A 22,436-nucleotide genomic window follows, 5' to 3' on the forward strand; every position below is an offset into this window, starting at 1 on the left:
TACCCACCAGCGACCTCCGCCTTCCACTCCACCCTCTCCTTCTCTCCATGCCGAAACCCTAGATCGACGCCATGGCCACCTCTCTATCTCCCGTGGCGGCATTCACCACTTCAACACCGTCGGCGACCACAACCATGGCCTCCACCTCCCCTTCCCTCCCTGGTTGGAGATCCACTCAATTCCTCTCGCTCCCCCGATTCCTCTCCAATCCCGCCGATGGCCGACTACCACCCCCATCGGCGACCTCCCTTCCTCCCGAGATGTACGGATGTGGCGAGACGGATCGCCGGATCCCCGCCGCGCCGGACCGGTGAGATCCAGCTCCTTGCCGATCCCATGGCCTCCGCGGTGGCGCGAGTCCTCCTCATTGTTTGTGATGTCGCCTCCTCCCTCGCGGGGCGCACGGACGCCCTTCGATCGCTGGGCGTCGGCGACGAGGCGGGGGCCGGGGCCGCGCGCAGGGGGAGGACGCCGTGGACCTCAACCCCACCAGCTTGGGCGCCTTCCTCACGGCCTCGCGGGAGCAGTTCGCCGTCGTCGAGTTCTTCGCCCACTGGCCAGTCGCTCCTCAACCCTTGATTCGTGTCCTTTTTTTATTCCATATGCGGATTGCTTCGATTCGATTTGGTCTGAGGTGTGGATTCGGAACTGACTGGAACATGATGATTTTGTTAGCCCACTAAAGAATTACCCAACACCTCAATACTCTGCCACACTAACATATAGTCTGAAGAATTACACACTGAAGAATTACCCACTGAAGAACATGTTGAGTTTTTTTAATCATGTGCGAGTTAATTGATACTACAGTAGTTTGTTTAGTCCTAGTTCTTTGCAGGACCTTGTTCTGTTAGACTCAGCATAGAAGTATGCTATTCTTGCAGTGTCTATTCTGTCGAAAAATTGAAAACACTTTTCTTAATGCAATCTTTATATTTGACCATGCACAGATAACAATCTTTGCAGGATCATTCATTCATGTTTGCTTGCTTGCTTGCAGTTGTATTGACATTGGGAGAAAGCACCTTTGTCGACGGAGGAGTGGTGGCGGCAGTAAGAACTCTACCGACATGGTCGGACGGTGACCTTCCTGGTCGTACGGTGACCTTCCTATCAACCTGAACAGCCACAACACCACGCGCCTCTCCGGTGGCGAGGAGGCACAGTAGCACGTCCTCCTCGGCGGCGGCGTAGCCGGCACCCTCTGCTCTAAGGAGGAGGGCGACATCGTGTTGCTCAAGAACTACATGAAACGGATTGTACTTCAGGGAGATCAGCGTTGGCACGCCGCCCTAGAATTTCACCTTCATCTCGATGCATCCTCCTCCTCGGTGGTGCCGATGCCTTTTTTGTTTTTAGGATTAAGATGGTTTGGTTGTCTGTGAGACTGTGACACAGGGGATTGACGTTGTTTTTGGTGCTTTGTTGGTGCAGATTGCGTGCTACCTCCACTCACGCTATAAGGCGAAGGCATCCATCACCTGCAAGAAGAATGGTTGGCGTCTGGAAACTGCTCTCACCACCATGCTAGTGATTGTGCTTTACAGTAGTTGACATGCTCTATTCCTGTCTGTTTTGCTTGCTGTCAAAGATGGTGTGTATTGTACACACCCCTCTGTGATTGCACTTCACATGCATTTTCCCCATCACCCACAAACCATAACATGCTAGTTGTATGTGCTACTGTAATTCTTGCACTTGATTTCAAATCGTTCTCTGCTCTGTGTGTGCACGTGTGTTAATGATGGATTGGCTGGTCAGATGATGCTACAACAACATATTCCTGAGATTCTCTTTGAGGAATACAAAATCAAGGTTTTAAAGACTGATGGCCAGCCTGACTAATGTTTGTTTTCTTCTATACACTTGCTCCTTCCAGTAGGCATTGCAAGTGATGTGTTCAAGTGTAGTCCTCTAGTCACATTTTTTAACCAGTACCATATGATTGTAGCATACTTCTATTTTTAGTCATTTAACATCTTAATTTACCTAGAATGATGAAGTAGTTGCACTTGGAAGATGGGCTGAGCAAATGATGATTCATATGATTATTCTGGCGTTGCTATGTTTGATCTGGCGGTGCCAAAAAACTCATATGCTTATGTTGAGCTTACTTTTAATATCATTTTATTCTGTGTGATGAGCTTAGTTTTGTACTGTAGCCACCTTCTTGTTTACTTTGTTGAATCCTATCCTGTGTACTAATCATGAGCTACTAGCATTTGGCTTCTGTGTGCTAATTAAACCTGATAAGTATGCATACTTCTTTGAGATACAAATTCCACATTGCATGTTTATGTGCTAATTAAACCTGATAAGTATGTATACTTCTTTGAGATACAAATTCCACATTGCATGTTTATGAGGTTCAATTTCTACAGATGTTGCCAAATGAATGTGTCAACATGTCTCTCCTTAGGGGTTGTTTTGAACCGCAAATGATCTACTGTATCAATTTTTTGTTGTTCAAAGATTGAAATCCTGGTTCATTTTCAAAGATCAAAATGTTGTTGACCCTGTTCTTCTATGCTTAAATGGTAAAAATGTCGCATTTTGCTTGTTCTAATCATTTTTCTTGATAACTTGCAGATGCTGGCCTTCATTCATGTTTTGTCGTGAGGTCCAGGATGAACAAGTTGGGAGAAGCATTGGAGCTAGTTATACTGTGATAGTTGTGTTACCTGATGTGAACATTTTTTTATTGTAAACTTGATGTGAACCATATTTTTATGTAATAATGTGTTACCAGGATGAACCATCCTTGCCAGGATGAACAAGTTTGATTGTAATAATGTGCCAAGTTTGGCTCTTTCTGATTGTATTCGTGATGTGTACCATATTTTTCCTGATTAGTCGTGCTCTGTTTCAAGCATTTTGTTTTCTCTTTGTTCGGATTTAAATATTGTTATTTATTTACTGGAAAATTGAGATCTGAAGAATATAACAGTGACAACTGGGACCCACATGTTAGAACCTGACAACTAGGTCCCATCTCACTAGTGGGCTCATCTTTTGGAAAAAATAAAATAAAAAAGGCCATGGCCTAGAAAATAAAAAGGCCGAATTCTTGGGCCAGGCCCATGTAGCTAATAAAAGCACGGGGAAAAATATAGAAATGCCGAATTGTTGGGCTAGGCCCATGTAAAACGCTGAATTGGACCGGGCTGATTCTTGTGCCACATCAGATTGCCACGTCGGATGCCTACGTGGCCTGGGGAGGCTGCTAGTGACCAAAATACCACAATAGACGTATTTTTGTCATAAATGTCTACGACCATTCCAGAAGAAAGGTTGCTATAGTCAGTTTACGACCGCCAGCTTTTGACCATACGTTTTTGGTCACAAAAAGGTCACAAATTGAAAACAGTGACCATTCAGTGACCAATAATGTTGGTCACAAGTTGACACATTTCTTGTAGTGTGACCGCCTAGTACGCCACCTCCTCTTTCTCCCTACGACGCTTCTCCTCCTCGCTCTCCCGGAGGACAACCACCATTGCCGCCTGGTAGGCGGCCTCCACCTCCTGGTCCTCGTCGCAGATGACGAGGGAGGGTCGGCGGTGCCTTGCAGCCGACTTCGCGGACATCGCGCCGACTGGCCTCCTCGTGCTCGAAGGAGAACCAACGAGCCTAGCTGGGCGAGTCGAAGGCGTACGCGGCGTCACTGCGCTTCTCGGGCATCAGCTGCGTCCGCCGGCGCCGCACCTCCTTCGTGTGCGCCCAAACTGACCGCGGCGTTGCCGACACTAGGATCCTCTCCGGATCCAGATGCCAGTCGTGCGGCAAGTCAAAGAATAATTGTTGTTCTATTTACATGAATAAAACCTTCAATGGTCATACACCCAATGAAAATAGTTTGTTGGATCTCGATCGTAGTGATACACATATTCATAATATTGATGCCAAAAGATGCAAAGTTAATAATCATAGTGCAACCTATTAGTGGCACTGCCGTTTAGGTCATATTGGTGTAAAGCGCATGAAGAAACTCCATGCTGATGGGATTTTGGAATCACTTGATTATGAATAACTTGATGCTTGCGAACCATGCCTCACGGGAAAGATGACAAAAACTCCGTTCTCCGGAACAATGGAACGAGCTACTGACTTATTGGAAATAATACATACTGATGTATGCAGTCCAATAAGTATTAAGGCTCGTGGCGGGTATCATTATTTTCTGACCTTCACAAGATGATTTGAGCAGATATGGGTATATCTACTTGATGAAACACAGGTCTGAAACATTTGAAAAGTTCAAAGAATTTCAGAGTGAAGTGGAAAATCATCGTAACAAGAACAATAAAGTTTCTACGATCTGATCGTGGAGACGAATATTTGAGTTACGAGTTTGGTCTTCATTTGAAACAATGTGAAATAGTTTTGCAACTCACGCCACCTGGAACACCACAATGTAATGGTGTGTCCGAACGCCGTAATCGTACTTTACTAGATATGGTGATCTATGATGTCTCTTACTGATTTACCACTATTGTGTTGGGGTTATGCATTAGAGACAGCTGCATTCACGTTAAAAGGGCACCATCTAAATCCGTTGAGATGACACCATATGAACTGTGGTTTAGCAAGAAACCCAAGTTGTCGTTTCTTAAATTTTGGGGCTGCGATGCTTATGTGAAAAAAAAAATTCAACCTGATAAGCTCGAACCCAAATCGGAGAAGTGCGTCTTCATAGAATACCCAAAGGTAACTATTGGGTACACCTTCTATTACAGATCCGAAGGCAAGTTATTCGTTGCTAAGATGGATCCTTTCTAGAGAAGAAGTTTCTCTTGAAAGAAGTGAGTGGGAGGAAAGTAGAACTTGATGAGGTAATTGTACCTTCTCCCTTATTGGAAAGTAGTTCATCACAGAAATCAGTTCCAGTGATTCCTACACCAATTAGTGAGGAAGTTAATGATGATGATCATGAAACTTCAGATCAAGTTGCTACCAAACCTTGTAGGTCTTCCAGAGTAAGATCCGCACCAGAGTGGTACGGTAATCATGTTCTGGAAATCATGTTACTAGACCATGAGGAACCTACGAACTATGAGGAAGCGATGATGAGCCCAGATTCCACGAAATGGCTTGAGGCCATAAAATCTGAGATATGATCCATGTATGAGAACAAAGTATGGACTTTGATTGACTTGCTCGATGATTAGCAAGCCATGTTAAATAAATGGATTTTCAAGAGGAAGATGGACACTGATAGTAGTGTTACTATCTACAAAAGCTCGACTTGTCGCAAAAAGGTTTTTTGACAAGTTCAAGGTGTTGACTACAATGAGATTTTCTCAACTGTAGCGATGCTTAAGTCTGTCCGAATCATGTTAGCAATTGCCACATTTTATGAAATCTGGCAAATGGATGTCAAAACCGCATTCCTTAATGGTTTTCTTAAAGAAGAGTTGTATATGATGCAACCAGAAGGTTTTGTCAATCCTAAAGCTGCTAACAAAATGTGCAAGCTCCAGCAATCCATCTATGGACTGGTGCAAGCATCTCGGAGTTGGAATATACGCTTGATAAGTTGATCAAAGCATATAGTTTTATACAGACTTGCGGTGAAGCCTGTATTTACAAGAAAGTGAGTGGGAGCACTACAACATTTCTGATAAGTATATGTGAATGACATATTGTTGATCGGAAATAATGTAGAATTATTCTGCAAAGCATAAAGGAGTGTTTGAAAGGAGTTTTTTCAAAGAAAGACCTCGGTAAAGCTACTTACATATTGAGCATCAAGATCTATTGAGATAGATCAAGACGCTTGATAAGATTTTCAATGAGTACATACCTTGACAAGATTTTGAGATAGTTTAAAATGGAACAGTCAAAGAAAGAGTTCTTGCCTGTGTTGCAAAGGTATGAAATTGAGTAAGACTCAAATCCCGACCACAACAGAAAATAGAAAGAGAATGAAAGTCATTCCCTATGCATCAGTCATAGGTTCTATAAAAGTATGCCATGCTATGGACCAGACCTATTGTATACCTTGCTCTGAGTTTGGCAAAGGAATACAATTTTGATCTAAGAGTAGATCACTGGACATTGGTCAAAATTATCCTTAGTGGAATAAAGATATATTTCTCTATTATGAAGGTAACAAAAAGGTTTGTCGTAAAGGGTTACGTCGATGTAAGCCTTGGCACTGGTCCAGATGACTTTAAATCTTAATCTGGATACATATTGAAAGTGGGAGCAATTAGCTAGAGTAGCTCCGTGCAGAGCATTGTAGACATAGAATATTTGCAAAATACATACTGCTCTGAATGTGATAGACCCGTTGACTAAGCTTCTCTCACGAGCAAAACATGATCACACCTTAGTACTCTTTGGGTGTTAATCACATAGCGATGTGAACTAGATTATTGACTCTAGTAAACCCTTTGGGTGTTCGTCACATGACGATGTGAACTATGGGTGTTAATCATATACAGATATGAATATTGGTGTTAAATCACATGGCGATGTGAACTAGATTGTTAACTCTAGTGCAAGTGGGAGACTGAAGGAAATATGCCCTAGAGGCAATAATAAAGTTATTATTTATTTCCTCATATCATGATAAATGTTTATTATTCATGCTAGAATTGTATTAACCAGAAACATAATACATGTGTGAATACATAGACAAACAAGAGTGTCACTAGTATGCCTCTACTTGACTAGCTCGTTAATCGAAGATGGTTATGTTTCCTAACCATAGACATGAGTTGTCATTTGATTAACGGTATCACATCATTAGGAGAATGATGTGATTGACATGACCCATTCCGTTAGCCTAGCACTTGATCGTTTAGTATATTGCTATTGCTTTCTTCATGACTTATACATGTTCCTGTAACTATGAGATTATGCAACTCCCGTTTACCGGAGGAACACTTTGGTTGCTACCAAACGTCACAACGTAACTGGGTGATTATAAAGGAGTACTACAGGTGTCTCCGAAGGTACATGTTGGGTTGGCGTATTTTGAGATTAGGTTTTGTCACACCGATTGTCGGAGAGGTATCTCTGGGCCCTCTCGGTAATACACATCACTTAAGCCTTGCAAGCATTACAACTAATGAGTTAGTTGTGAGATGATGTATTACGGAACGATTAAAGAGACTTGCCGGTAACGAGATTGAACTAGGTATTGAGATACCGACGATCAAATCTCGGGCAAGTAACATACCGATGACAAAGGGAAGAACGTATGTTGTTATGCGGTCTGACCGATAAAGATCTTCGTAGAATATGTGGGAGCCAATATGAGCATCCAGGTTCTGCTATTGGTTATTGACCGAAAACGTGTTTCGGTCATGTCTACATTGTTCTCGAACCCGTAGGGTCCGCACGCTTAAGGTTTCGATGACAGTTATATTATGAGTTTACATGTTTTGATGTACCGAAGGAGTTCGGAGTCCCGGATGAGATCAGGGACATGACGAGGAGTCTTGAAATGGTCGAGACGTAAAGATTCATATATTGGATGGCATGGTTAGGCCAAGGGGTCAAGCCCGTGAGGCTTTAGGTCGGTGCAAAAGGGGTTTTGCGGAGGCCAGGGGGCCAAACGCCGGAGACCCTGGCGTCTAGCCCTGGGCCAGACGCCGAGGCCCATGGCGTGTGGGGCAGACGCCAAGGATTGTGGCGTTTGGTCCTGGAGCCCGAGTGGGACTCTTGCCTTTCGGGCAAAACCGACTTTGAGGAGGCTTTTGCTCCAAGTTTCGACCCCGGGGCTCAACATATAAATAGAGGGGCAGGGCTAGCACCAAAGACACAACAATTGATCCATTGGATCTCTTAGCCGTGTGCGGTGCCCCCCTCCACCATAGTCCACCTCGATAATATCGTAGAGGTGCTTAGGCGAAGCCCTGCGACGGTAGAACATCAAGATCGTCACCACGCCATCGTGCTGACGAAACTCTCCCTCGACACTCGGCTGGATCGGAGTTCGAGGGACGTCATCGAGCTGAACGTGTGCTAGAACTCGGAGGTGCCGTAGTTTCAGTGCTTGATCGGTCGGGCCGTGAAGACGTACGACTACATCAACCGCGTTGTGCTAACGCTTCCGCTTACGGTCTACAAGGGTATGTAGACAACACTCTCCCCTCTCGTTGCTATACGTCACCATGATCTTGCGTGTGCGTAGGATTTTTTTTTTGAAATTCCACCAAGCCATATATGCATGTAGTATAGCTTTACTCTTTCATTTTTCTCTATGTGTTACTTTGTCAGCATATTCCATGTGCTGACCCGTTTTCGGGCTGCAACGTTCATGTTGCAGACTTTTCAGACGACGAGTAAGATGCTTTAGGATCGTGGTTCTATACTCAGTGATGCTGTTGGAGTTGATGGACTCACTTATCTTCCAAGCCTTTCGCTGTTATCGTTATTAGATGGCCTTAAGCCATATTTATTGTAATAAGTTTCTCTTTGAAGACATTCGATGTAATAAGTGTGTGATTGCTACTCTGTTATAAATCCTTCAAGTACTGTGCATGTCAGCATTACTGATCCAGGGATGACACTGATGCACAGAGATCGGACTGTTTGAGGTCTGGTCGCTACACCTAGACTCGGTCCAACATGACTTGTTGCATTCAATGACCTGTTACTCAGCCCCTGGCCTCACCAGGACGCACGTCTACTTGGCGGTCAAGTCAAGGAGTTTGGAGGTCACGGAAGATCCTCGTCGATAGCAATCGACCTACAACTTTGTAAATCCTCTCCTGGTCCCCATATATACGTAAGCTAGGGCTAGATCATAGATCATCAAATCTCAATATACCTATGTGATCCTTGCGATCTCACCCACCATACACAATACCATTAATCTCATATGAGACTAGCTCCATTGGTACATCCAAGCAGGAGTATTGTTTTACCTTCATTGTGATGGCCGAACCTGGGTAATCCCCTTGTGTGAATCCCCTTGGTACTTCCGTCTATCGAGGTTACTATTGGTATGACGAACGGACAGTATGCAAGAATAGCAAATTCGAACATATTTTCATTATTTATTTATTTCTAGCTTCCTGGGTCTTTTTCTCAAGCAGATCACAAATAAATAAATAAATTATATTCGCTCCGATCAAAATTAATTGTCGCAACTTTAGTACAACTCTAAAGTTGTACCAAAACCGCGGCAATTAATTTGGATCGGAGGGAGTAAATAATTAGCACATGATTCACTCTAATATCTATACACTTTATTTTTGGATGTTTTTGAAAATTTCAACTCAGTTTTGGTTTTTTGAAAATATAGACAACATGATCGGAGCACAAGATCTACTCTTCAGGAGCGAGGGGGTAGAAGATTGCGTGTGTGGGAGATAAGGTCGTGTGATGATTGATGAGTTGGCAACACGTCTATGAGTTGGGTGGTTTATCGGAGATGAAATATGGGCGACAGTCAGAATTAATCAACCGACTAAAATACCTGAACAGGAGTTGAACTAAAATGTCATTTAGTTAGGTGCACGCGACGAACCGGAGCTGTACAAATATTATGGCTTCTTCTTCACTTGAGTATGACTTGGTAGCCAGGTAACACTGTATCGATGGAAGATAACCTACGTCGTTTACCTTGCCTATATGCAGACGCACGCACTCACGAATGCGATAGAAACTTTCTCCATCTTTTTCGCTGACAAAGGTGCTGAGCTAATCCGGGTAATTAAGCAGCAACGTACTACTTGACCCGGTAATTCGTGTATAGCAGCTTAGTTAATGTACTAAGGTGTTCTGCATCCGTTGCATAATATAAAAACGTTTTTGACACTACACTAATGCCAAGACGCTTTTATATTATGAGACAAAGAGAGTAAACTATTCCTTGAAAAAATACCCTTTCTTTAAAATGTATAAAGTGTATAATGAATCTCCATACTGATCTAAAATGTTTTATATAATAATTTACAGAGGAAATGGATTATAATTAAACATGATCTACTCGAACCTGCAATGCATAGCTACCTATTGGCTCGGTGGGTTTGCCCATCCATACGTGGCTGCATGGTAACCTGCAATGCTTTTGATCTTCTGTCAAGTTGCATGCATCGTCAACTACAACAACGAAAGAAAATGGGCGATCTAATTGCTTGGTTATTTAATCAAATATATTTGGCCGGAAGAGACAGAATGAACTTTTTCAAGCGAACTGGTACACAACTTTTTATGTAAAGTTAATTTGTTTTGACTTTTGACCGGGTGCGTGGACGGACGTGGTAAAAGTAGAAAAGAAAAATCACGCGTGATACCTCTGCTACTCTTCATCGCAGCATGCGTGAGTGACTGCGGCCTGGAACACCTATTTAATCATGTCAAAAAAAAGAGGAGCATCTTTTTTAAGACAATAGACTAAATAAGTTAGAGCAACTCCAACGTGCCGATCCAAACGGACGGTAGATTTATCCGTTTTTTGTCCTTTGGGTCGGCCCGGCGGACATCAACGTCCGCTTCCACGTTTGAGTCGGCGCATCCGCCCCACGCTGGCCCGACCTATTTTGACAGCACGGGAAAAAATGCAAACATTTTGAAAATTAAAACAAACTTTAATTAAACATTAAAGTCGACCACGAAGGCCGGTGATAGTCCACGCATCCACATCTAAACATAAAAAAAAGCTAACTACGAGGCGGCGCGCTGCCCTAGGCATCCTCGTCGTCGTCGTCGGGGCCAGTGAGGTCGATGAGCATCGGCACAGGGCCGGCCCAGGGGAACGTCGTGTTCCAGACGGCGTTGATGTCGGGCGTGGGTTGTGCCGCCGCTGCCGCTGCGTGTGTCGTTGTTGCCTGCGCCGCCGCTTCCTGGGCCCAGCGTGTCTCCTCCTCCGCCTCGCGCTGCTCCTCCTCGGCGTCGCGCTTGAGCATCTCGAGGTATTCGCCATGGCGGCGCTCCTCGTCCAGCCGTCGCTGGCGCCATTGTTCGAGGTATGTCGCCTCCTGCGCCGGCATCGCCCCCATCCAGACTGGCGGAGCACTGACCCACTCATGCACTCGCCCGGTCCATGAGTAGCGCTAGATGGGGGTCGGCTCCTGCTCTGGCTCGGCCTTGATGGGGCAAGGCGGGGCCACCGGCGGCACGACGCAGTCGCCCGCCGTGAAGAGGGCCATGGCCTCAGCCATGACACTACAAGAAATATGTCAAAGTGACCTTCTGTCAGTGACCCTGGAAGAATTGGTCATAGATCTATGACCATTTGAGACCAATTGGTCAAAAGCTGTTTGGGGGGCTCCAAACCCTAAACCATTGCGATCATTTTGGTCAGAAATGTCGTAATTTCCTTACACGAAATGGTCATAAAGCAAATAGTGCAGGTCCGCTGCCTTATTTCTAGTTGTTAACGAATAGATGGTCATAGCCTTGTAGATTGTGGTGGGTTGTGATGACAAGGCACCATCTCATCAGTTTTGCCTATGTGTCATGTCCATGTGTCAATTGTTGCCCTAGGTTGTGAAGCAACCTATATTTCTGTTATTCCAAAAATTCCCAAAAAAATGTCATAAATTGTTTGGATCATATCTTCATCAAATATGTCAAAAACCTTCCTTGCCTAGTTCAAAAATAACTCAACAATATTCATTTTTCTATCATGTTCAAAGCAGCACTTTGTGAAGGAAGTACCACTTTGGCATGTCAAATGGTATCCATATTCTACAGTGCTTTCCTATGCCCAAACAACCATCCTCCACCAAATGCCAGCTCAATCCATTCATTATTTTGAGCCCAGCTCCAACATTCGTATTTATGTCTAGTGTGGTACTTTGCAAAGCAAGTACCACCTAGGCTCCTCCTTTTGAGGTGAAAATTTGTGAAGACGGTCTTCTTAGTAACTGATCATCCTTAGCCAAAACTCACGCCCACTAGCCATGTGCATTTCCCGTACCGCAAATCAAACACTTGGCTGCTTATTCATGTTTGAGCATCGATCGGTCTCCTCGTGAGAATCTTATGTTGTTATTTTCTACCTAGCGCCTACCTGGGGAGTGCCCAACCCACTAGACATGCCTAGGCCACCCAGAACACATGGCAACGCCACGGTCACGCGGTGACCACGCGGCAGGCATGTGAGCTTACGCGCTCTAGAGTTGGGGCCCTCAGCCACCGTCCAAACCTCGATGTCTCGCCATCAAACCATGTATTTCTGATTAACTAGATACTTATTAACCTAGAAATGATTTTTGGAAAAAATAAAGAGCAAACTATGAGGCGGCTGCAGTTCAAATTTGACCCGCTTCCAGCTGAATCGATGGAAATTTGTCTTTTTCACCAAAGGTGGATCAAAAATTTTGACACCCAACCATTTTGTCAATTGTGCATTAAATATGGCCTAGTATTTTATAAAATTGATTAGGTCCAATTTTGCAACAAATATATGGTAGGTCCTTCACAAAAAAAACTCATTTCGGGCACTCGAAAAATGGAAAATGAATTTTCCGTGCAAAGAAAATGAAAACTACCTTAGGCAACATTGTTTGGAATTCCAAGATGCACCCTTGTGCACAATATGAGATCAATTGAACAAACTATGCCATGAATGTGGCCATAAGATTGATCATTTGGCTTGAAAGCCATGAATCTTCACACTTGATAGCTCATTTCTGAGAACACTTTTTTAAAATAATTACTGTATTACAAGTTTATTAATTTTCCTGGAAACTTGTTCACATATAATGACACAATGCGAAGGTTTTCCAATTTTTTGATTTTTTTTTGAATTTTTATGCCCGTTTCAAAATGCGGTCAAAACGGCGGGCTTGACCGTTCCTAGCTAGTGGTTGAATCTTTGAAAACTTTTGGTGTTTCTCTGATTAAATAGATACTTATGTACCTAGAAATGATTTTTGAAAAAAATAAAGAGCAAACTATGAGGGAGCTGCAGTTCAAATTTGACCCGCTTCCAACTGAATCGACGAAAATTTGTCTTTTTCACCAGAGGTGGATCAAAACTTATTACACCCAACCATTTGGTCAATTGTGCATTAAATATGGCCTAGTATTTTAGAAAAATGATTTGGTCCAATTTTACAACAATTATTTGGGAGGTCCTTCACAAAAAAAACCTCCTTTGAGGCACTCAGAAAATGGAAAATGAATTTTTCGGCCAAAGAAAATGAAAACTTCCTTAGGCAACATTGTTTGCCATTGCAATATTCACCCTTGTGCATAATATGAGATCATTTGAACAAACCATGCCATGAATGTGGCCATAAGATTGATCATTTGGCTTGAAAGTCATTGATCTCCACACGTGATAGCTCATTTCTGAGAACACTTTTTAAAAATAATTTCCGTATTACAAGTTTGTTATTTTTCCTGGTAACTTGACCACATATAATGACACAATGCAAAGGTTTTCTAATTTTTTTGATTTTTTTTGAATTTTTTTTGAATTTTTTATGCCCGTATCAAAATGCAGTCAAAACGGCGGGAATGACCGTTCCTAGCTAGTGGTTGACTCTTGGAATTTTTTTGGTGTTTCTCTGATTTAATAGATACTTTTGTACCTAAAATGATTTTTTGAAAAAATAAATAGCAAACTATGAGGCGGCCGCAGTTCAAATTTGACCCGCTTCGAGCTGAAACGGCGGAAATTTGTCTTTTTCATCAGTGGTGGATCAAAACTTTTTACACCCAACCATTTTGTCAATTGTGCATTAAATATGTCCTAGTATTTTAGAAAATTGATTTGGTCCAAATTTGCAAAAATTATTTGGTAGGTTCTTCACAAAAAAACTCATTTTGGGGACTCGAAAAATGGAAAATGATTTTTTCGTCCAAAGAAAATGAAAACCTCGTTAGGCAACACTGTCTACCATTCCAATATGCACCCTTGTGCACAATATGAAATCATTTGAACAAATTTTCGTTCAAATTTTCCCCGCTTCCTACTGAATGGATGAAATTTGTTTTTTTATAAGAGGTGGATCAAAAGCCTTTGACATGTAACTATTTGGTCAATTTTACATAAAATGTGGTCTAATATTTTTGAAAAATGGAGTTGTGCTATTTTGGAACAAATATTTGGTAGCTTCTTCACAAAAAAAACTTTTTATGACTCGAAAAATGGAAAATCATCTTTTTGTGCAAAGAAAATAAAAGCCGTCGAACTATGGCATCGTTTGCCATTCTAAGATGCACACTTATGAAAAAAACGAGATCATTTTGACAAACTATGCTGTTGTTATGTTTAAAAAAATAAAGTTTTGGGTCCAAAATTTTGAGATTCAAGTGCGATATAGCCGGCCAATGAGACGCGAGGAACAGCTTTCACGCGGATCAACAAACTGGACGCAATCTGAGCCATCCATCACGCATCCATCCAATGGTGGAGCTTCTCCCGAGAGTCAAAAACCCTAACCCACCCACCCACCCTCCCCTCGATCCCCCAGATCCCCACCAGCCGCCACCCCCACTCACCCCTCCCCCCTCCCCTCGGTCCCCCAGATCCATCCTCTCCTCTCCCGCAACCCCAAACCCGGCCCCGCCGCCGATCTCCACTCCCACAAACCCATCCCCAGCCTGCCGGTGACCTCCTCCCCCACTCCTCGACTGCCCTGGCGACATCCTCTACTTCATACCCACCAGCGACCTCCGCCTTCCACTCCACCCTCTCCTTCTCTCCATGCCGAAACCCTAGATCGACGCCATGGCCACCTCTCTATCTCCCGTGGCGGCATTCACCACTTCAACACCGTCGGCGACCACAACCATGGCCTCCACCTCCCCTTCCCTCCCTGGTTGGAGATCCACTCAATTCCTCTCGCTCCCCCGATTCCTCTCCAATCCCGCCGATGGCCGACTACCACCCCCATCGGCGACCTCCCTTCCTCCCGAGATGTACGGATGTGGCGAGACGGATCGCCGGATCCCCGCCGCGCCGGACCGGTGAGATCCAGCTCCTTGCCGATCCCATGGCCTCCGCGGTGGCGCGAGTCCTCCTCATTGTTTGTGATGTCGCCTCCTCCCTCGCGGGGCGCACGGACGCCCTTCGATCGCTGGGCGTCGGCGACGAGGCGGGGGCCGGGGCCGCGCGCAGGGGGAGGACGCCGTGGACCTCAACCCCACCAGCTTGGGCGCCTTCCTCACGGCCTCGCGGGAGCAGTTCGCCGTCGTCGAGTTCTTCGCCCACTGGCCAGTCGCTCCTCAACCCTTGATTCGTGTCCTTTTTTTATTCCATATGCGGATTGCTTCGATTCGATTTGGTCTGAGGTGTGGATTCGGAACTGACTGGAACATGATGATTTTGTTAGCCCACTAAAGAATTACCCAACACCTCAATACTCTGCCACACTAACATATAGTCTGAAGAATTACACACTGAAGAATTACCCACTGAAGAACATGTTGAGTTTTTTTAATCATGTGCGAGTTAATTGATACTACAGTAGTTTGTTTAGTCCTAGTTCTTTGCAGGACCTTGTTCTGTTAGACTCAGCATAGAAGTATGCTATTCTTGCAGTGTCTATTCTGTCGAAAAATTGAAAACACTTTTCTTAATGCAATCTTTATATTTGACCATGCACAGATAACAATCTTTGCAGGATCATTCATTCATGTTTGCTTGCTTGCTTGCAGTTGTATTGACATTGGGAGAAAGCACCTTTGTCGACGGAGGAGTGGTGGCGGCAGTAAGAACTCTACCGACATGGTCGGACGGTGACCTTCCTGGTCGTACGGTGACCTTCCTATCAACCTGAACAGCCACAACACCACGCGCCTCTCCGGTGGCGAGGAGGCACAGTAGCACGTCCTCCTCGGCGGCGGCGTAGCCGGCACCCTCTGCTCTAAGGAGGAGGGCGACATCGTGTTGCTCAAGAACTACATGAAACGGATTGTACTTCAGGGAGATCAGCGTTGGCACGCCGCCCTAGAATTTCACCTTCATCTCGATGCATCCTCCTCCTCGGTGGTGCCGATGCCTTTTTTGTTTTTAGGATTAAGATGGTTTGGTTGTCTGTGAGACTGTGACACAGGGGATTGACGTTGTTTTTGGTGCTTTGTTGGTGCAGATTGCGTGCTACCTCCACTCACGCTATAAGGCGAAGGCATCCATCACCTGCAAGAAGAATGGTTGGCGTCTGGAAACTGCTCTCACCACCATGCTAGTGATTGTGCTTTACAGTAGTTGACATGCTCTATTCCTGTCTGTTTTGCTTGCTGTCAAAGATGGTGTGTATTGTACACACCCCTCTGTGATTGCACTTCACATGCATTTTCCCCATCACCCACAAACCATAACATGCTAGTTGTATGTGCTACTGTAATTCTTGCACTTGATTTCAAATCGTTCTCTGCTCTGTGTGTGCACGTGTGTTAATGATGGATTGGCTGGTCAGATGATGCTACAACAACATATTCCTGAGATTCTCTTTGAGGAATACAAAATCAAGGTTTTAAAGACTGATGGCCAGCCTGACTAATGTTTGTTTTCTTCTATACACTTGCTCCTTCCAGTAGGCATTGCAAGTGATGTGTTCAAGTGTAGTCCTCTAGTCACATTTTTTAACCAGTACCATATGATTGTAGCATACTTCTATTTTTAGTCATTTAACATCTTAATTTACCTAGAATGATGAAGTAGTTGCACTTGGAAGATGGGCTGAGCAAATGATGATTCATATGATTATTCTGGCGTTGCTATGTTTGATCTGGCGGTGCCAAAAAACTCATATGCTTATGTTGAGCTTACTTTTAATATCATTTTATTCTGTGTGATGAGCTTAGTTTTGTACTGTAGCCACCTTCTTGTTTACTTTGTTGAATCCTATCCTGTGTACTAATCATGAGCTACTAGCATTTGGCTTCTGTGTGCTAATTAAACCTGATAAGTATGCATACTTCTTTGAGATACAAATTCCACATTGCATGTTTATGTGCTAATTAAACCTGATAAGTATGTATACTTCTTTGAGATACAAATTCCACATTGCATGTTTATGAGGTTCAATTTCTACAGATGTTGCCAAATGAATGTGTCAACATGTCTCTCCTTAGGGGTTGTTTTGAACCGCAAATGATCTACTGTATCAATTTTTTGTTGTTCAAAGATTGAAATCCTGGTTCATTTTCAAAGATCAAAATGTTGTTGACCCTGTTCTTCTATGCTTAAATGGTAAAAATGTCGCATTTTGCTTGTTCTAATCATTTTTCTTGATAACTTGCAGATGCTGGCCTTCATTCATGTTTTGTCGTGAGGTCCAGGATGAACAAGTTGGGAGAAGCATTGGAGCTAGTTATACTGTGATAGTTGTGTTACCTGATGTGAACATTTTTTTATTGTAAACTTGATGTGAACCATATTTTTATGTAATAATGTGTTACCAGGATGAACCATCCTTGCCAGGATGAACAAGTTTGATTGTAATAATGTGCCAAGTTTGGCTCTTTCTGATTGTATTCGTGATGTGTACCATATTTTTCCTGATTAGTCGTGCTCTGTTTCAAGCATTTTGTTTTCTCTTTGTTCGGATTTAAATATTGTTATTTATTTACTGGAAAATTGAGATCTGAAGAATATAACAGTGACAACTGGGACCCACATGTTAGAACCTGACAACTAGGTCCCATCTCACTAGTGGGCTCATCTTTTGGAAAAAATAAAATAAAAAAGGCCATGGCCTAGAAAATAAAAAGGCCGAATTCTTGGGCCAGGCCCATGTAGCTAATAAAAGCACGGGGAAAAATATAGAAATGCCGAATTGTTGGGCTAGGCCCATGTAAAACGCTGAATTGGACCGGGCTGATTCTTGTGCCACATCAGATTGCCACGTCGGATGCCTACGTGGCCTGGGGAGGCTGCTAGTGACCAAAATACCACAATAGACGTATTTTTGTCATAAATGTCTACGACCATTCCAGAAGAAAGGTTGCTATAGTCAGTTTACGACCGCCAGCTTTTGACCATACGTTTTTGGTCACAAAAAGGTCACAAATTGAAAACAGTGACCATTCAGTGACCAATAATGTTGGTCACAAGTTGACACATTTCTTGTAGTGTGACCGCCTAGTACGCCACCTCCTCTTTCTCCCTACGACGCTTCTCCTCCTCGCTCTCCCGGAGGACAACCACCATTGCCGCCTGGTAGGCGGCCTCCACCTCCTGGTCCTCGTCGCAGATGACGAGGGAGGGTCGGCGGTGCCTTGCAGCCGACTTCGCGGACATCGCGCCGACTGGCCTCCTCGTGCTCGAAGGAGAACCAACGAGCCTAGCTGGGCGAGTCGAAGGCGTACGCGGCGTCACTGCGCTTCTCGGGCATCAGCTGCGTCCGCCGGCGCCGCACCTCCTTCGTGTGCGCCCAAACTGACCGCGGCGTTGCCGACACTAGGATCCTCTCCGGATCCAGATGCCAGTCGTGCGGCAGGGTGACATCGAGGTATGGAAGAGGCATGCGATTCTGCCAGTGCCACTCCGCCTGGTGGACTGGCATGTTGACACCCTGCGTCTGCCGGCGAGCTGGCACCGGCGGAGGCAGGGGGAGCTCAGGCGGAAAAGGGATGGCGTGGGCCTTGCCCTTGGCTTTGCTGCTGCCGAAGCCGGAGAAGAGCCCCATCTGGGGTGACTAGGGTGTTGGAGAACGCTGTAATTTCAAAAACTTTCCTACGATCACGCAAGATCTATCTAGGTGATGCATAGCAATGAGAGGAAGAGTGTGTTCACGTACCCTCGTAGACCGAAAGCAGAAGCGTTTCAATAACGTGGTTGATGTAGTCGAACTTCTACACAATCCAACCGATCAAGTACCAAACGTACGACACCTCCGCGTTCAGCACACGTTCAGCCTGATGACATCCCTCATGCTCTTGATCCAGTTGAGGAAGAGGGTGAGTTCCGTGAGCACGATTGCGTGGCAACGGTTATGATGATGTTACCGGCGCAGGGCTTCGCCTAAGCACTACGATGGTATGATCGAGGTGTGTAACTATGGAGGGGGGCACTGCACACGGTTAAGAGAAACTTGTGTGTCCTAGGGTGCCCCATGCCCCCGTATATAAAGGAGCAAGGGGAGGTCGGCCGGCCCTCCTAGGGCGCGTCCCACAAGGGGAGTCCTACTAGGACTACTCGTCCTAGTAGGATTCAACCAAGAGGGAGAGAGGGGGGAGGAAGGAGAGGGAGAGGGAGAAGGAAAGGGGGGCGCCCCCCCCCCCTTCCCTAGTCCAATTCGGACCCAAGGGGGAGGGGGCGCTCGGCCTGCCCTGGCCACTCCTCTCTCTCTCCACCAAGGCCCATGAGGCCCATTAGTTCCCCCGGGGGGTTCCGGTAACCCTCAGGCACTCCGGTTTTATCTGAAACTTCTCCGGAACACTTCCGGTGTCCGAATATAGTCGTCCAATATATCAATCTTTATGTCTCGACCATTTTGACACTCCTCCTCACGTATGTGATCTCATTCGGGACTACGAACAAACTTCAGTCATCAAAAACACATAACTCATAATACATATCATCATCGAACGTTAAGCGTGCGGACCCTACGGGGTCGAGAATTATCACTACTGGAATCTGGCACTTTGCCATCTGCCATGGTAGATGGAAAAGGCATGGTCGGCGGATGGCAAAGGCTTTGCCATCTGCCAGCAGATGGCAAGCAGTTTGTTTGAAACCCTGCCGGTAAAGGCTTCTTTGTCGTCTGCTGGCTGATGGCAAAGAGCCTGTGGCTTTGCCATCAGCTGGCAGATGGCAAAGCCTCTTAACGGGGTTAGCCCCATTAGAAGGCTAACGGCATACTGTGTCGTCTACCAGCAGATGGCAAAAGGCTGCAGGCTCTTTGCCGTCTGCCAACAGATGGCAAATGCTGCAAACTTTGCCGTCTGCCAGCACATGGCAAAGAGCTTTGCCATCTGCTGGCAGATGGCAAAGAGCCCATATAGGCCAGCCCAAATTGTACATGTACATGACACGTGGCCTCTTTGCCATCTGCCAGCTGATGGCAAAGTGACTATATTGCCCCATTTAATTTTGTTTTTTCTTATATCAATTCATTTTCACTGAAAATCAAACACAAATATATTTATATGACCAATATAGCATATTCAACACATATTACCAATAGTCATGAACACATATATATCCAACACATGTTACCAATAGTAGCAAGTTTCATCCGTACATATACATAGTTTCATCAATATTACATAGTTTCATCCATAGGTAGCAAGTTTCACAAGGTCAAAACAAAAACTAAATACAAGCACTCCATCAACCCAAGCTTCCGTGATCTTAAGCAAATCTGTAAAATGGGAAAGAAGAAAGTTAGAAGAAGAAGACTAGAAGAAGATTATTATGATGCAACTAAAATGTGAAGATTATTATGATGCAACTAAACTGTGAAGATTATTATGATGCAACTTATATCTGTAAAACAGGTCATTTTGGAGCTAAGTATGGTTATTATGTCATTTTTTAGCTAGCTAAGCATACTAAGTCATTTTGGTGTAAAACATGCTAAGGTCATTCTAGAGCTAAGTAAGGTTATTATGTCATTTTCGAGCTAGCTAAGCATGTGAAGTCATTTAGGAGCTAAAATATGTCATTTCTTAAGCATATTATGTCATTTTAGAGTTAGCTAAGCATATTAAGTCATTTTGGAGGAAAAGATGCTAAGTATAGGTCATTTTAGAGCTATCCTAGGTTAAATAGGTCATTTTTAAGCTAGCTAAGCATATTAAGTCATTTTGGAGGAAAACAATGCTAAGTATAGGTCATTTTAGAGCTATCCTAGGTTAAATAGGTCATTTTGGAGCTAATTAAGCTTATTATGTAATTTTTGAGCTAGCTAAGAATATTGAGTCATTTTGGAGGAAAAAATGCTAAGTATATGTCATTTTAGAGCTATCCTAGGTTAAATAGGTCATTTTGGAGCTAAGTAAGGTTATTATGTCATTTTGGAGCTAGCTAAGCATATGAAGTCATTTAGGAGCTAAAATATGTCATTTCTTAAGCATATTATGTCATTTTAGAGCTAGTTAAGCATATTAATTCATTTTGGAGGAAAAGATGCTAAGTATAGGTCATTTTAGAGCTATCCTAGGTTAAATAGGTCATTTTTAAGCTAGCTAAGCATATTAAGTCATTTTGGAGGAAAAAATGCTAAGTATAAGTCATTTTAGAGCTATCCTAGGTTAAATAGGTCATTTTGGAGCTAATTAAGCTTATTATGTAATTTTTGAGCTAGCCAAGCATATTGAGTCATTTTGGAGGAAAAAATGCTAAGTATAGGTCATTTTAGAGCTAGCCTAGGTTAAATAGGTCATTTTGGAGCTAAGTAAGGTTATTATGCCATTTTGGAGCTAGCTAAGCATATGAAGTCATTTAGGACCTAAAATATGTCATTTCTTAAGCATATTATGTCATTTTAGAGTTAGCTAAGCATATTAAGTCATTTTGGAGGAAAAGATGCTAAATATAGGTGATTTTAGAGCTATCCTAGGTTAAATAGGTCATTTTTAAGCTAGCTAAGCATATTAAGTCATTTTGGAGGAAAAATGCTAAGTATAGATCATTTTAGAGCTATCCTAGGTTAAATATTTCATTTTGGAGCTAATTAAGCTTATTATGTCATTTTTGAGCTAGCTAAGCATATTGAGTCATTTTGGAGGGAAAATGCTAAGTATATGATTATGTCGCTAGTATCCATATGGCAGAGAACCCGGGTCGACATGACTAATCATAGAACCAAGGTGGCACAAACGTACAGGGACAAGCATACATGACCCAGCAATGCACGTGTCGGTCATCAGCGAGTGCAACCAAGTCATAGCAAGCTACAAGGACTTCGGTGATACACCGCGTGACATTTCCCCGTATGGACAGACACAGGAGCAAAGAAGGACACATGCCGGTCAATCCATGTGTTCCGGAGCTGTAGCAAACTACCATGGCTCAGTGGAAGCACTAGGAGGCATTTCTTTGTATGGAACGCTACCAAAGGCACACGACTAGGTGTCGAATCCCACACATACAATGCATTTCAAACATACACACATTATGCATGATATGTGTAGATACAACATGGCATCACAACAAAACTCTATTAAGCAAAACACTTGGGAAACTTACCGTCATCACGGAGGTGTAGGTGTAGGTGTAGGTGTAGGACCGGTCGCGCCAGTGGCAGACGGAGAAGGATCGGTAGATGCTTGTCGGGAGTTATGCTGCACCAAAGATTATTTCCAATGTATCGTTAGCATGATGAAACTCAAATGTGAAGACTAGTAACTAATGACCGTTCAAATGAAACTCATCGTGCCCGCCGGAGTAATGACTGGCATCGGCGGAGGGGTCTGGCCGTTCTTCTCGCACATGGACTGCACATTTTGTTTTGACGAGTCAGTCATATTAGTTACTAATGAAAGGAACATTGCATGCATGATTTAGCTAATATGCAGAAGAAACTTACCATGAAGAGATCGTACATGGCCCGGTTAGCCTAGTCGTTCTG

General features: G+C 43.9%; 2 non-coding genes across 2 annotated transcripts; both read left to right on the forward strand.

The window, feature by feature from the left end:
- The first annotated feature begins 1,755 nt into the window (after window positions 1-1,755).
- On the forward strand, window positions 1,756-1,835 carry LOC123047744 (small nucleolar RNA SNORD36). The gene has a single exon (XR_006423111.1). It is a non-coding gene; the product is annotated as a small nucleolar RNA SNORD36 (small nucleolar RNA).
- A 14,493-nt stretch (window positions 1,836-16,328) lies between these two features.
- Window positions 16,329-16,408, forward strand: LOC123047745 (small nucleolar RNA SNORD36). Its single transcript, XR_006423112.1, has one exon. It is a non-coding gene; the product is annotated as a small nucleolar RNA SNORD36 (small nucleolar RNA).
- The last annotated feature ends 6,028 nt before the right edge of the window (window positions 16,409-22,436 follow it).

Source organism: Triticum aestivum, chromosome 2B, assembly GCF_018294505.1.
Source record: "Triticum aestivum cultivar Chinese Spring chromosome 2B, IWGSC CS RefSeq v2.1, whole genome shotgun sequence".
Lineage (NCBI taxonomy): Eukaryota > Viridiplantae > Streptophyta > Magnoliopsida > Poales > Poaceae > Triticum > Triticum aestivum.